Below are 12219 nucleotides of genomic sequence, written 5' to 3'. Positions count from 1 at the left end.
TGGAGGGCCATGCCGGCCTGTTAACATATGCTCAAAACCTGCACCCGCATTTCTATGCCTCTCCTCACTCCTGCTGCAGCGAGAATTCATTTAGATAATTCCTTAAGCTCGGAATGCTTAGCATGTCACATTTCCACCAAGTCTCATTTATATAATTAGTGCTAACATATGGCCCAGAATCAACATTGGAGGATTGGAATCACTTTTAGCCTGCCGTTAGACCGAAAGGGCTACGGATTCAATATGGAGGAAAGAGAATTAGGCATGCAAGTGCCATTTGCGATAACAAGAACCTTGCAATGGAAATTTACCCCCAAAAGGCTTGGCTGCTAATCACATAGCAAGCAGAAAGAATTACATTCTTAATAACCCTTACCAAGTGCAATAAAAGGAAATAGAAGTTTGTTTTATGCAGTGCTTAGGGTTACTGCTTCTCCCCCTAAACTTGGAAGGATTTTCAAAACTCAGGCTATCAGCTCTGATTACCCCAACAAAATTCCGTCTCATGTGGTCCAGTTTAGGGATCTAAGGCAAGAGACACCTTGGCCTCATTCACTAAGATACTCAGTTCACACTACTTAATCCACTTGGCACTCGGTTGCACCAGACAGCTTTCCCAGCCATCTCTCATGGATTCTCTACTCCAAATGTGGCCTTCTCAAAACACCCCATAGCCAACATCATTCCTTGTTCTCATTTTTAAAAGACTACTGAAATCTTTGAGGTAGTAAGAAGATAAGGGGTGAGTGGCTAAGCTAAATAATGAACAGAAATCTAGAGTATTCACAATTCAACATAGAACCCATAGTAAAGAATTAGTGGGGCTAGGGATGCCGCTCAGTGGAGGCGCACACCCTTATTTTATGTGAAGTCTGGGTCAAACCTCCAGTTAAACATCATCCTCTCAAAAAGAAAAAAAAATTCTCACATCACTGTGATGCCAATATTTTATTATCAACCCATCTATGAAGCTAATGCTCTTGACAGTAATGCTTACAGTAAACTTAAAACTTCAGGCAACACGAGGCACATTTAAACTAATATAATACCACTTGATCCTCATAACAGCCTCTAACTGAAATTATTTTGATTTCACAGATGAACAAGTTGAGATCATATGATTTGAGTGATGTCACTTTGGCAGTAATGGCAGAGAACCCCTAAACCCATGCTTTTTAGAGTCAAGTACTTAATTCTCTGCCTGTCTTGGGTGTCTTGATTTCTCCCCCTTAGCAGTTAGCCATACCAACAAATCTCACTGACTCTAAACACTAGAATTATTAATATCTGTGTTCATTACAACTTATTTTATTAGACTGGGGCTTTGGTAGCTCACATCTGGATTAGAATAATTAAAACCCAAGGTCCTTTTTATACTGACGATCTTTCTATAATTACCGCTATTATAGATAGTATCTTCTAAGCTCAACAACTCTCATGTCTATAGAGTCCTTTGGGGTGCCATACCCGCCAGTTCCTAAGATAGGGCAGCAGAGATAAGTTAGTGCCCACATGGAATAGAGAGGACTACAGGTAGCCCCAGTTACCACCGGAGAGCTGGGTGACTGGGAGCAATAACTGAACTCTTGGAAGCACGAATGAAAATACTCCTGTGCATATGGAACTCTCTTCTTCCCTTCAGGAAGATCAAAACTGCAAGTATCCAGCCTGGATTTCTGAGTAGGTGCACTCCGATCTCACGGGGAAGTCTTATGAGACCATGGAGACACTGACAAGCTGGGACTTATCTGGAGGTATGGAGATGTCCACACTGACAAGCTGGGACTTATCTGGAGGTATGGAGATGTCCACACTGACAAGCTGGGACTTATCTGGAAGTATGGAGATGTCCACACTGACAAGCTGGGACATACCTGGAAGCTGTTAGTTTCCCAGTTTCATCAGCTGCTCAAGCTAATTCAGACAGCGGTCTTCCCTCTAGTTTTAAAAGGAGAACTCTAGATGCAAGGTTTTCAAATGCTAGTCCCTCTATGAGTGCTTTACAGCCTACAGGACAGTGAGACAAGAACAGTAATCAAGGAAATTCTTATAAAGCTACATCTGCTGTCTTCCTTACCTGAAGGGTTGAGGGTATAACCAACGGCAGAGAGAAAATACTCACAGAAAATGTGTTTCTATTTAAACTGGAAAAGTCTCCAGACTTTTCATGAAACTAGCCCCTAAAAATGTGTCCAACCAGTACATTGACTATGCCAAATATTATAAACAATCTAGAGGAATATCCAGTGAGATACCTCATCAGGCAAAGAACTGTGGGAAAGCAGAATGCAGAGGGATCTGAGCTGTGGCTTAAATGGGCAACTGACTTGAATGATAACTTTAAAATTAAACTTGTATCGAGTCCTTTCATTCCCCTCTTTGAGGAGTTCTCTTTTAGATAAAAGATATGGCTCCCCAATTCTTGTAGAATGATCTTTCTACAACAGGAGTTTTTGAGGCAATGAAGAAATTCTCCCCTATTGGGTTCTCGCATTATTTCTGTGACTGGACAGAAAGGACAATTTGGTATGAAATTGTCAAATGAGACTCCATTAGTGCTGTGAAAAGAGGAACTGATAAGCCAGCCACTGACAGCAGGCATGGAGCATGATTCCCTCTGAAGGGACCCATGCAGGTCACTGAAAGGTTGCAATTCCTGACCTCCAATGTGGACGAGCGGAGCACAGTGCTGTTCCAATCATCTTGTGTCTCAGTTTTAATAACACCAAAATGTGTTTAAATAAATGTGAACTTGGTTTTGATGGAAATCATAAGATATGTCTAAAGTGAGTGGCATTTATTTATAAGGAAAATTGTTACCCAAGGTGTTATTTATACACATTGTGGGCTTATCCCTTGCTGCAAATGTGGTATTATTCTATGTCAGAGCATGTCTTCATATGTGCTTTTATAAAGGAACTTTCAGGTGGAATTGCTATGACGTGTTGGCAAATTTGCTTTGGTATTAGAGGGCTACTAGCCAGAAGAACACAATTATTAGTACTGCAAAGAACATGTTCAGCATCTATGATGGCTTTCTGAAAGAATTGCCAAAACAAACCAAATGTGAGGCATGCATCATGGGAAAAAATGGAAACAATGATTTTGAGCAAAATTCAACCCCAAGAAAATATTTTTTTTTCCTAGGGCATCACACAGAGTGTCTTTTCTGACACTCTGATTTCTATGTGAAAGTAAGGAACAGCTTCTACTACAAAAGCAAAGGAGTACTCAGAACAGAAGGGATTACCGAATACAACTTACACACCATTGCTGTCAAAATACGTTAACTTTTGATATTTGGGCCCCAGGTTAAAGAGTTCCCACATAAAACAAGGATTCCATTTCTAGGCATGAAGAAGAGACTCCAACAAGTGCTCCAACAGATACTGACCAGAACCAGAGACCGTCTTCAGATAGTCATTTTGCTGGTTTGAAATCACTGAAAACGAGTACCATACATGGGAAGGACTACCTGAGAGTCTTATTTTTAGATCAAAGGAGAGAAAATATCTATAGGACTGAAATCTAAAAATGCTCATCTGACTTAGAGTGCAGGTATCACATGGTGCTTTAACAAATGTCACTCAGAGAAAACTCTAGGGCAGTTGTGGGCATCATTTAAAGAAGAAAATTGTCCTTCTGGGTTATGCCTGTAACCCCAAAACTAGGGTAGTTAAGGGAAAAGGATTGTCTTGAGTTCTAAGGTAGATGGGGATACATAGTGATTTCTGGGCTAGCCTGGACTACAGAAAGAGAACTTAAGTAGAAAAGAAGGGAGGCATGGGGGAAGGAGAAGAAGGAAAGGGAAGGGAGGGGAGGAGGCAGGAGAAGAAGAGAAAGAGAGGGAAAGAGACAGAGAGAGACAGAAACAAAAAGAGAGAAAGAAAGGGAGAGAGAGAGAGAGAGAGAGAGAGAGAGAGAGAGAGTGTGTGTGTGTGTGTGTGTGTGTGTGTGTGCTAGGTAAAAGTGGAGGGCAAAGGGGGAGGTGAGGAGGAAGAGGGAAAAAGTGACAGGAGGAGAAGAGAGGAGAAAGGAATGTGTTGTTAGCGTTGTCCTCGAAGAGCATCAGCATTCTATGGTTGCACCTTTGGATGCCTACCCTGCCACTTTCCCTGCTTCCCCCTTGACCTGACCAAGACTAATTCTGTCTCTCAACTTATCCATCTCTCCTCAACCATCAACATGCAAGCGACCAGTATAACATAGGAAAAGGAAACATATGCTGGTCCTCACACAGTCTGGGTAGCAGGGTACCCCATCATCTAAGCACTAGGAAACACCCCATTACTGTGTCAACACTGGTTTAATATACTGATACTGTGTGACCAGCGTTTAAAGTTTTCTAAAGAATCAGCTATCTGGATCTTAGACTGAGACCTTTCCATTTTTAAAACAAACACTGTAACTACTTAAAGCACTCTGTGTACCACAAATGTATCTGTGAGTCTAGTTCCTTCCACCCAACTGTGCCCATGAGTGTGCCCTCCTATACACAGACAACTAATACAATACGCACTTGACTAAACACATGCTTACAGGCAGTGTCCTAGGCAGGTCTGGAGGCCCTTCTGAATAAGTGGATCCACAAAGAAAAAAGCTCGTCTCCTACCTCTGCACGCAGCCCCCACCTCTTGACTTGCCCTAGATCCCAGAACCGGCCTTGGAATCCTGTTTTCTGATCCACAAAGGAACTGGGAAGGAAGGCACTGTGGGGAGGGTGTCTGGATGAAGAAATTGGGAGAGAGGTGAGCTTCAGATCAGCCTCAGAATTAGGCGAGCCCCTGGCACTAGACAAGAGGGTGGTGGTGTCCATCCCCTCCCAGACCTCAAGGCACTACACGGAGGAGCAATGCCTTGGGACCACTGTGACTCCCCAGTGTCTTCTCTTTTTACAGTGGAAAGACTGGCTGTAAGGAAGTGTGAGAGGAAGACATGACTTTCATTTCTGTTTCCTTGTCATAAACCTGCTTAACCAGTAGTTAAAACCCAGAGCATGTCTCAAATGAGACAACCACTTTTTGAAATTGTATCTTTAAATTGTTAAAAAAAAAGATGAATTTTATATCCTTTTACAGACAATAGCCAAGAGAGAGATTCATTTTTATTTTGTATAATGGCTGCATCAGTCATATGCGACTATCACTGAGACTTAGCCAGCCTCTGCAGAGATAGTTAACCCAGGACTGGCCTCTTCCTTTGGAATTTTGGCACAGCACACCCTACACACTGCACAGCATTTAATTAACTGGAGGCCGTTCTCAAGAACACTTAATTATAGGTCAGTATTCTGACTATATAAATCATGGAAAAGGAAAGGAAATGACACAAAAGCCCTAGACTAATATAATTTATAGCTCTCTGAACTAACACAGGGAAAGAATGGAACTGCTGTATAATTAAAGATTAGGTTAGTGCCAAAAATCATAATTTTCTGCTTGGCTTTAAAAGAAAATGTCATGTTAATGACAGTTAACTTTTGATTACCCAGAGATGATTATGTATAGTTTGTGGATTATCTATGCCCTCTCTTTCTTCCCCTTTCTCTCATGTTGCTTTATTGCTAATTAATCCCTCTATGAGAATTCTGATTAAGGAAAGGAAGGGAAGTAGATTAAATTAGTCTTAGCTGCCTTGGATAAAACTCTTGGTTCAGCTAATGTGAAAAATGTCTCTCTGGATCTCAGTGTTCTTTCCTGACTTTGAAAATAAGGGGATGAGAGGCAGAATACCCAGAAACAGTGTGACACTGGGGACTTGAAGCAGAATGCTCAGAGGGACTCTGGGTTCTATTAGAGACTTCGGACACTTTGATTTCACTATGGCCCAATGTCCCCACAAGTAGGCTCAGAAAACTCTTACCACCAATATTGATAAATAAAAAATGCATCTCCCAGACAATTCTGTGCCCTGTCACCACCGCATATTTGGAAATCCCAAGTGTCTATGAAAGCTCTGGGACCATGCCGTATCTCCAACAAACATAGACTATGAGTAGAGGGGCGTAATTCACAATATTAAAGTAACATGTGGAGGCAGTCTCTGGAATGCATGGTGACATTGCCAAATCAAGTAGAAAGAATGCCTAAGACACCTAGAAAGGACTCTCCTTAGACCATCAGCAATGATATGCCCTCGCCAGCAATGTACCAGAAGACCTCCCGAGACCCTCAAGTTAATTTTCAATCTACAGGCTCTTTTAAAATATCAAAAAAAAATCACCTACTGTTTGCCAGTTCATTAGTAGTTAAAAGGAAAAAAAAAGCAAATCTAAGTAGAAAAAAATGAGCACTCATAAAAAATGCAATAAGGAGGAGACAACAGCCCACAAGGCTGCTGCCACCCAGTCTGCTATGCCAGTAACCACGTGGGCAAGCGAAAACGAATCCTTCCTGTTGCCCTTCCTATGTGGAACATTCTACGATGGGCTATAGAGAGGTATCCATCCTGACACACGATGTAGTCTAAATGGGAGGGTTTTGTTAAAGTCAGCAGAACATCCCACCATTCATAGGAAGATAGGGATGTGGATAATTCAGAATACCAGCAAGTTGAAACTTAAAATCCCTTTGTCTGGGAAGTTCTAGCAGAGATCTGTGTGAACAAGGGTGGACATGATGAGAAACGAGCCTCAGAGTGGATGTAACAGCCTCCAGGGTGGCTTAGCAGGCTCTCATACCATCGCGGCCCATCTATTTTCAAGGCTATTTTAGTTCGCTATCGTGGGCACATACGTATTGCTTATGGGTAATGGGAAGAGACTAGGTGCTGTTTTCCAGTTCTAATTCCTGGCACTCAGAGAGCGCCACACACAGAAGATGATGGGAAGCCTTTGTTCTGCACCTCAGTGTAACAAAGCCGTTCAATCTCTGCTTGAACCCCACAACAGAGTGCAGGAGAGCTTCACGGGTGAAGTCAGCCAACTACAGCAATTACTGAGCTTCATGAAGGAAATGATGTGCCAGTGAACAGCCACCCTTCATATCTGTCCCCACACCCCGAAAACATCGTTTCATATAGTCCTGTGCAGAAGGAAAGTTATTCAACATACAATACCACATGTTCTGTTCTGTTAAGCACTCCTTGTTGTGTTTAGGGTGCCTTCTGGAATTGCAAAATATTTCTGCCACATCATACTATAATTTGCTTCAAAACATCATTAATTTTCAATGTGCCAATAAGCTTTCTGATGCTTTATAAATCTTGGTTGTCACTCCTAAAGCTGTAAATTCATTTCTGCCTCATGACAGCTCTGTCTGAAGATGTTTTCTCCAATGAATCAAATTCTGAAAACAAAACAAAACAAAGACAAACAAATTAACTAAAACACTGCCTTAGAAATGAAATGGTATTTGGTCAAAATACTAGAAGAATAAGCCAAGGCATTTTTTTCCTTTGGCATTCAAATTAATGTAATTATTTATGGCAAGAAAAAGTGCTCCTATTTTGATTATGTAAATAACTGCCTGACGCAGAATATGGTAACAGCCCTAGAAGAATCAAATAAGCGGTTGTCATTCACAAAACCACAACAGAACAGAACTTTCCAACAGGCGAGGCACTTTGGGTTTATTAAAGCACAGTGTTCAGACCCGAGAAAACCCAACTTAAGCAAAAAGAGGAAGCAGGTAGAATAAGCTCCAACTCCCAGGGGACAGAGATAGAAGAAACACACAGCTTCAGTCTGGAAATTCATTCAAACAAATCATTCGAGAGAGCGGCACTCTTACCAGAAGGGCTCTCCAGCACATCTCCGGCTGCGGCGCTCTCCGAACAGCCTCTAGAACTCGCAAACACACTGGGGACAGCCAGGTTGGAGACACACAGGCATTGCCATCCTCGGCTCCTAGGGACCAAGGCAACAGCACAACAATGAACACACGAGTCACCGTGCACACAAAAACCTCCACAATACCTTTTGGCAAACAACAATTGGAAAGGCCCCATTATTTATTGTCCTGCTCTTCAAAGGGAACTTCACAGCGAAACTGTAGGAAGCCTGCTTAACAAAGCAAAATGTGTTCCTCAAGGCTGAAGATGAGAAGAGCGCTCTCTGCTCTCTCACGCAGTGGGTTACATCATGGGAATGCATACCAAAACCCAAAAATCACATGTGTTTTCATAAATCTATATCACCGATTTAAAAATAGTTGGTCTGATGATGTTTCATTTCATTATGATTTAACAGATATGAGAGAGATTATGAAAACAGTGATCATTTAAAAAATACTGACTCCCTCATTTTTTTTTAAAGTAAAACTGGTTCAAAATTACTACAGTGGTCATTTACTGACTAAGGTCTCACCAACTGTGGTGGTACATGTCTTTAATCCCAGAACTCTGGAGGCAAAACAGACAGTCATCGGACTTTGAGTTAGCCCGGTCTACATAGGCCAGTCAGAATCATATGGTAAAATCCTGTCTCAAAAACAAAACAAGTGAGAAGCCCATCGATCAGAGAGCTGGTTTCTCTGAGAGTCCTAATCTCTTCTGTTCTGGAAGAGTTCACTAGGGGCCCAGCCACTCAGATACAGCCTGCATCTGACCTCAGTGAGAGACCACGACATGGTCTGAAAAGGACCAGTCGGCTCAAAAGCAAGATTGTGGCAGGGGCAGCCACCAAGGAAACACTCAGCAGACCCACACTTTGGGAACCGCCTTCCCAGAAGTGGGGGTTGGATAGCAGTGTTCAGAAACTCTATTCAGGGAGGGGGGAATGGAGATGGGCTTAAATAATAATATAAGAAACATAAAATGTTTCTCTTCAGAGATTCACTTTTCAAACATGATTTTCATGAAACCCTTCAAAGGAATTTCAGCGTGAAATGCTGTCATTATCTGCCTGTCCCCTCAAATCCAAAGTCAATAATTCTTGTTTAGGAGATTATAAAGATGCACGTCTCTGAAGGCACGTTTGGTGAGATTTGCATATTTCCCATTGTTATCTTAAAAAAAGAGAATCGCACAGAATAATACTCTTCCTTTCTAGAGAATTATTTTCCTCTATTCTTAACACTACAGCAACACATTAAAATGCCCCAAATTCAAATGCCATTTTATTTAAATTCCCTGCACCAATATTTCTTCTGCCTTCTACCATCAGTGTGCTAGTTCCCATGTGTAATAGCATCCTATTGGTAAGCTTCTTCTCTTGCACCGTCATTAATTACTTTTTCTGAGCAAGAAAATAAAAATAAAGGCAAAATTACCACTGCTACAATGGTGGGACAATGGTGGTTTTCTCAAAGTAGTGACTGGGTTTAAGCCCAGTGACTGCTTGTGCTCAACTAGTAAATAACATTTCACAACAACCCAGAAAAGCCTCTCTCCTCACCAACAGTCCTTTGAAAAAAGTGTTGGACATGCTGCTGTTTGTCCTCATCTTAAAAATAAAGAAACAGTAAATTAAATAAATTGAAACTCTAGCCGACAATAAATATATACAAGACCTTGGAGTTATTAAAATTAGAACAGAAACATTAGCCATGTAACATTTGGGTTTGTGTGTATATAAAAATATATGAGTGTGTATACTTCAACTATACTAGAAATCATATTTAATGAGTTCTTTGTAATTGTTGAGTGTCAGTGGTAACAGGTGAAGAGACACAGATCCATGCTGCCACCCCTTGGCTGTCTAGAAAGTTCCCCTCCCCCTCAGGGACCTCAATTCACGCAAAGCTGGATCCTCTGTGTTATCACGGAAAAGAAACGCAGGACACGCCCTACTAAAGCAGAGCTGAAGCATACTAAAAGATACCTGTAACACAGATTTTTAAGCACCAGAATGAATAGAGTGGTACCCAAGGAGAAATGAGACACATACGGTTGTGGGCACAGATTTCCAACAAGAAAGCCATACCTCCCCAAATCGACAATGGCTATGTTGTATGACCTGCATGGGTTTTAAAGGATCGGTAAAGAAGACAATGATGGGACCGGAGCAACAGCTTAGCTGTTGAAAGCACTTGCTGCTCTTGCACAGGGCCAGGGTTCAGTTCCCAGCACCCACATGGCAGCTCACAACCATCTTTAACCCCAGTTCCTGGGGCTCTGTGACCCTCTTGTGGTGCTTAGGGGTACTTACAGGCAGGCAAAACATTCATAGACATAAAACAGGCAAAATAAATCTATCTTTAAAGGAAAAACTAATGTCAATGGCATCACAGTGGTTTCTAGGGTGTGCCATGCTGAGCATTTTTGAGATGATAAAGTTCCAGATGTCAAGGACTTATGATGATCAGACATTTCACTGTAATGGAAAAAGTTAATAAGCTTGGGTGAGAGATGGCTCAGAGGTTAAGAGCCCTGGCTGCTCTTCCAAATGACCTGGGCTAGATTCATAGGACATGTACAACAGTTCTCAACCATCTGAATCTCCAGGAGATACAGCACCCTTCTCTGGCTTTTTCAGTGTGTAGACATACAACTCCTCCTCGGGGATAAAACAATAACTTTTAAAGATTTTATTTAACAGTCTTGTTTTGGAGACTTCCAGAAAATAGTCAGGAGAAGTGAGAGGTCTTGACAGGTAATATACACGTCAGGCTTAGAGCCTGGTTTGTTGCTATAATATTTTAAGAGGGTATTGTCTCTGTGTCAGTAATTTTCACAGCAAATGTGATGGTGCTGGGATTCTTGGTCCTTGGCTAGCAAGAAACTCTAGAATGGGGAGTTCCTCTTTCTTCCCATGTCACCACAATTTCCCTGCTTTGCCCATCTTCCCTCATTGAATATGAACTTGATATCAATCAAAACTACAATAAGATAATGAGATGAAGAGAAAGACAGGAAATTGTAGGGGGGGGAAAAAAAGGAGAAAAGGCCCTTAGCCCAGATACTAGTTAAAATGTCTTGTTAATAACTCCAATTCAAAGAGCAATGTTGGTTAGGCTTTTCTTCCTTCCCAGCTATGAAACTTACAATAGCTCTAGGGCTCTCATCAGAAAGGCCATTATAGCAAAGGGAGTGTCCTAAGCCCTTTGTGCAAACTTGGTTGCTACTAGTTTTACCTTATCTGATGATAATTCCATCCAAGGCACCCACAGTCACTGTATAACTTACTTATCACCGGAGAAAGACAAGGAAGGAAGACAATGTTTAACAATTTGATGGGCAGAACTGGAAAGCCATCAAAATGGTTTCCAAGACTAATGCTAGCTACACAATTGCTACTCTCCCGTAGGAGCCCACAGCCACGTCTTTCTAAGCACATATCTTCCCCCTAACTCTTATACTTAAAACTTATATTAAGTTATTTTTCATATAATTCCCAACTTTGTTTCCAACCCCTCACCATAGGTGAAGGGGAGCCCCTAGTGGCATGGGCACAAGAAAACTGGTTCTTCCTTCACTTGATGGGGGCAGTCTTAGTGGAAGCTAGGAGTGAACAACTCAGCTCCCACCCAGGATCACATCCAGGGTTTATCCCAATATCAACCCCATCTATGACTGGCTGGAGCATGTGAAGGGTTTGCTCCTGTGCAACCAGAGCTGCCAGATCTCCATGACTCACAGCAACAGCAGACTACCCAAAAGGGGTTTCAATGAGGGTCCAGTATTGATGGTGTTCCAAAAGCCAGAGGCCTTGAACCTGAGTGGTCACTCATTATAGTGAACGATTGCCAAGTAAAGCTGTTTGAACCAAAGGGTATACTGTGTAACACAATGCTTCAAAGAAAAACAAAGAAGGGATGGAAAGCTGGATGAGAAAGACAGAGGAGTGAAGGATTTTTTAATAATATTTTTATTTTTTTATATTTTCTTTTGGGGGATTCTGCGAGAATGAAGAACAGATATGGAGGGTCTGGGAAATGAGTGGGATTGGGGAGTATAATGTAAAATTCCCAAAGAATCACTAAATATTATGTTGGGGGGGGAGAAATTAGTGATTGAGACATGCTTGGAATGGTGCCTGACACACAGTAGGTATTATAAGCATGATTACTAGAAGCCACTACTCCTGAACGAACACACACACTAAAGCTGGAGCACAGATTGCAGCAGACACAGAACCACCCATTATGGCAGAATTTACAGCAGCATTCACAGCTTGTCGAGTGGCTTTCTCTGATTTTCCATAATGACTATCAATTAAAATAACTTGGATTTGGGGAATAGTGTGGAGTTTTTATAATGCCAGGAACAACCATATATTTCAATTCTGCCGCACTCAAAGACACCGACATTGACAGCGGGGAGTACGACGCCCTGACATGG

General features: G+C 41.8%; 1 protein-coding gene across 1 annotated transcript in view; it reads right to left on the bottom strand.

Moving 5' to 3' along the window:
• The window catches only part of Rarb (retinoic acid receptor beta), a 648568-nt gene that overhangs the window by 553665 nt on the left and 82684 nt on the right, over nt 1-12219 (bottom strand). Inside the window, exon 2 of the mRNA XM_041662944.1 lies at nt 7731-7846. The gene's annotated coding sequence lies outside the window, so the exon portion shown is untranslated. The remainder of the gene's footprint in view (nt 1-7730; nt 7847-12219) is intronic.

This window comes from Microtus oregoni, unplaced genomic scaffold (genome assembly GCF_018167655.1).
Source record: "Microtus oregoni isolate MIOR12 unplaced genomic scaffold, Mior012 000013F_ref0000133, whole genome shotgun sequence".
Taxonomy (NCBI): Eukaryota; Metazoa; Chordata; class Mammalia; order Rodentia; family Cricetidae; genus Microtus; species Microtus oregoni.
Note: the sequence above shows the minus strand (reverse complement) of the source record. Positions and strands in the feature narration are given on the sequence as shown.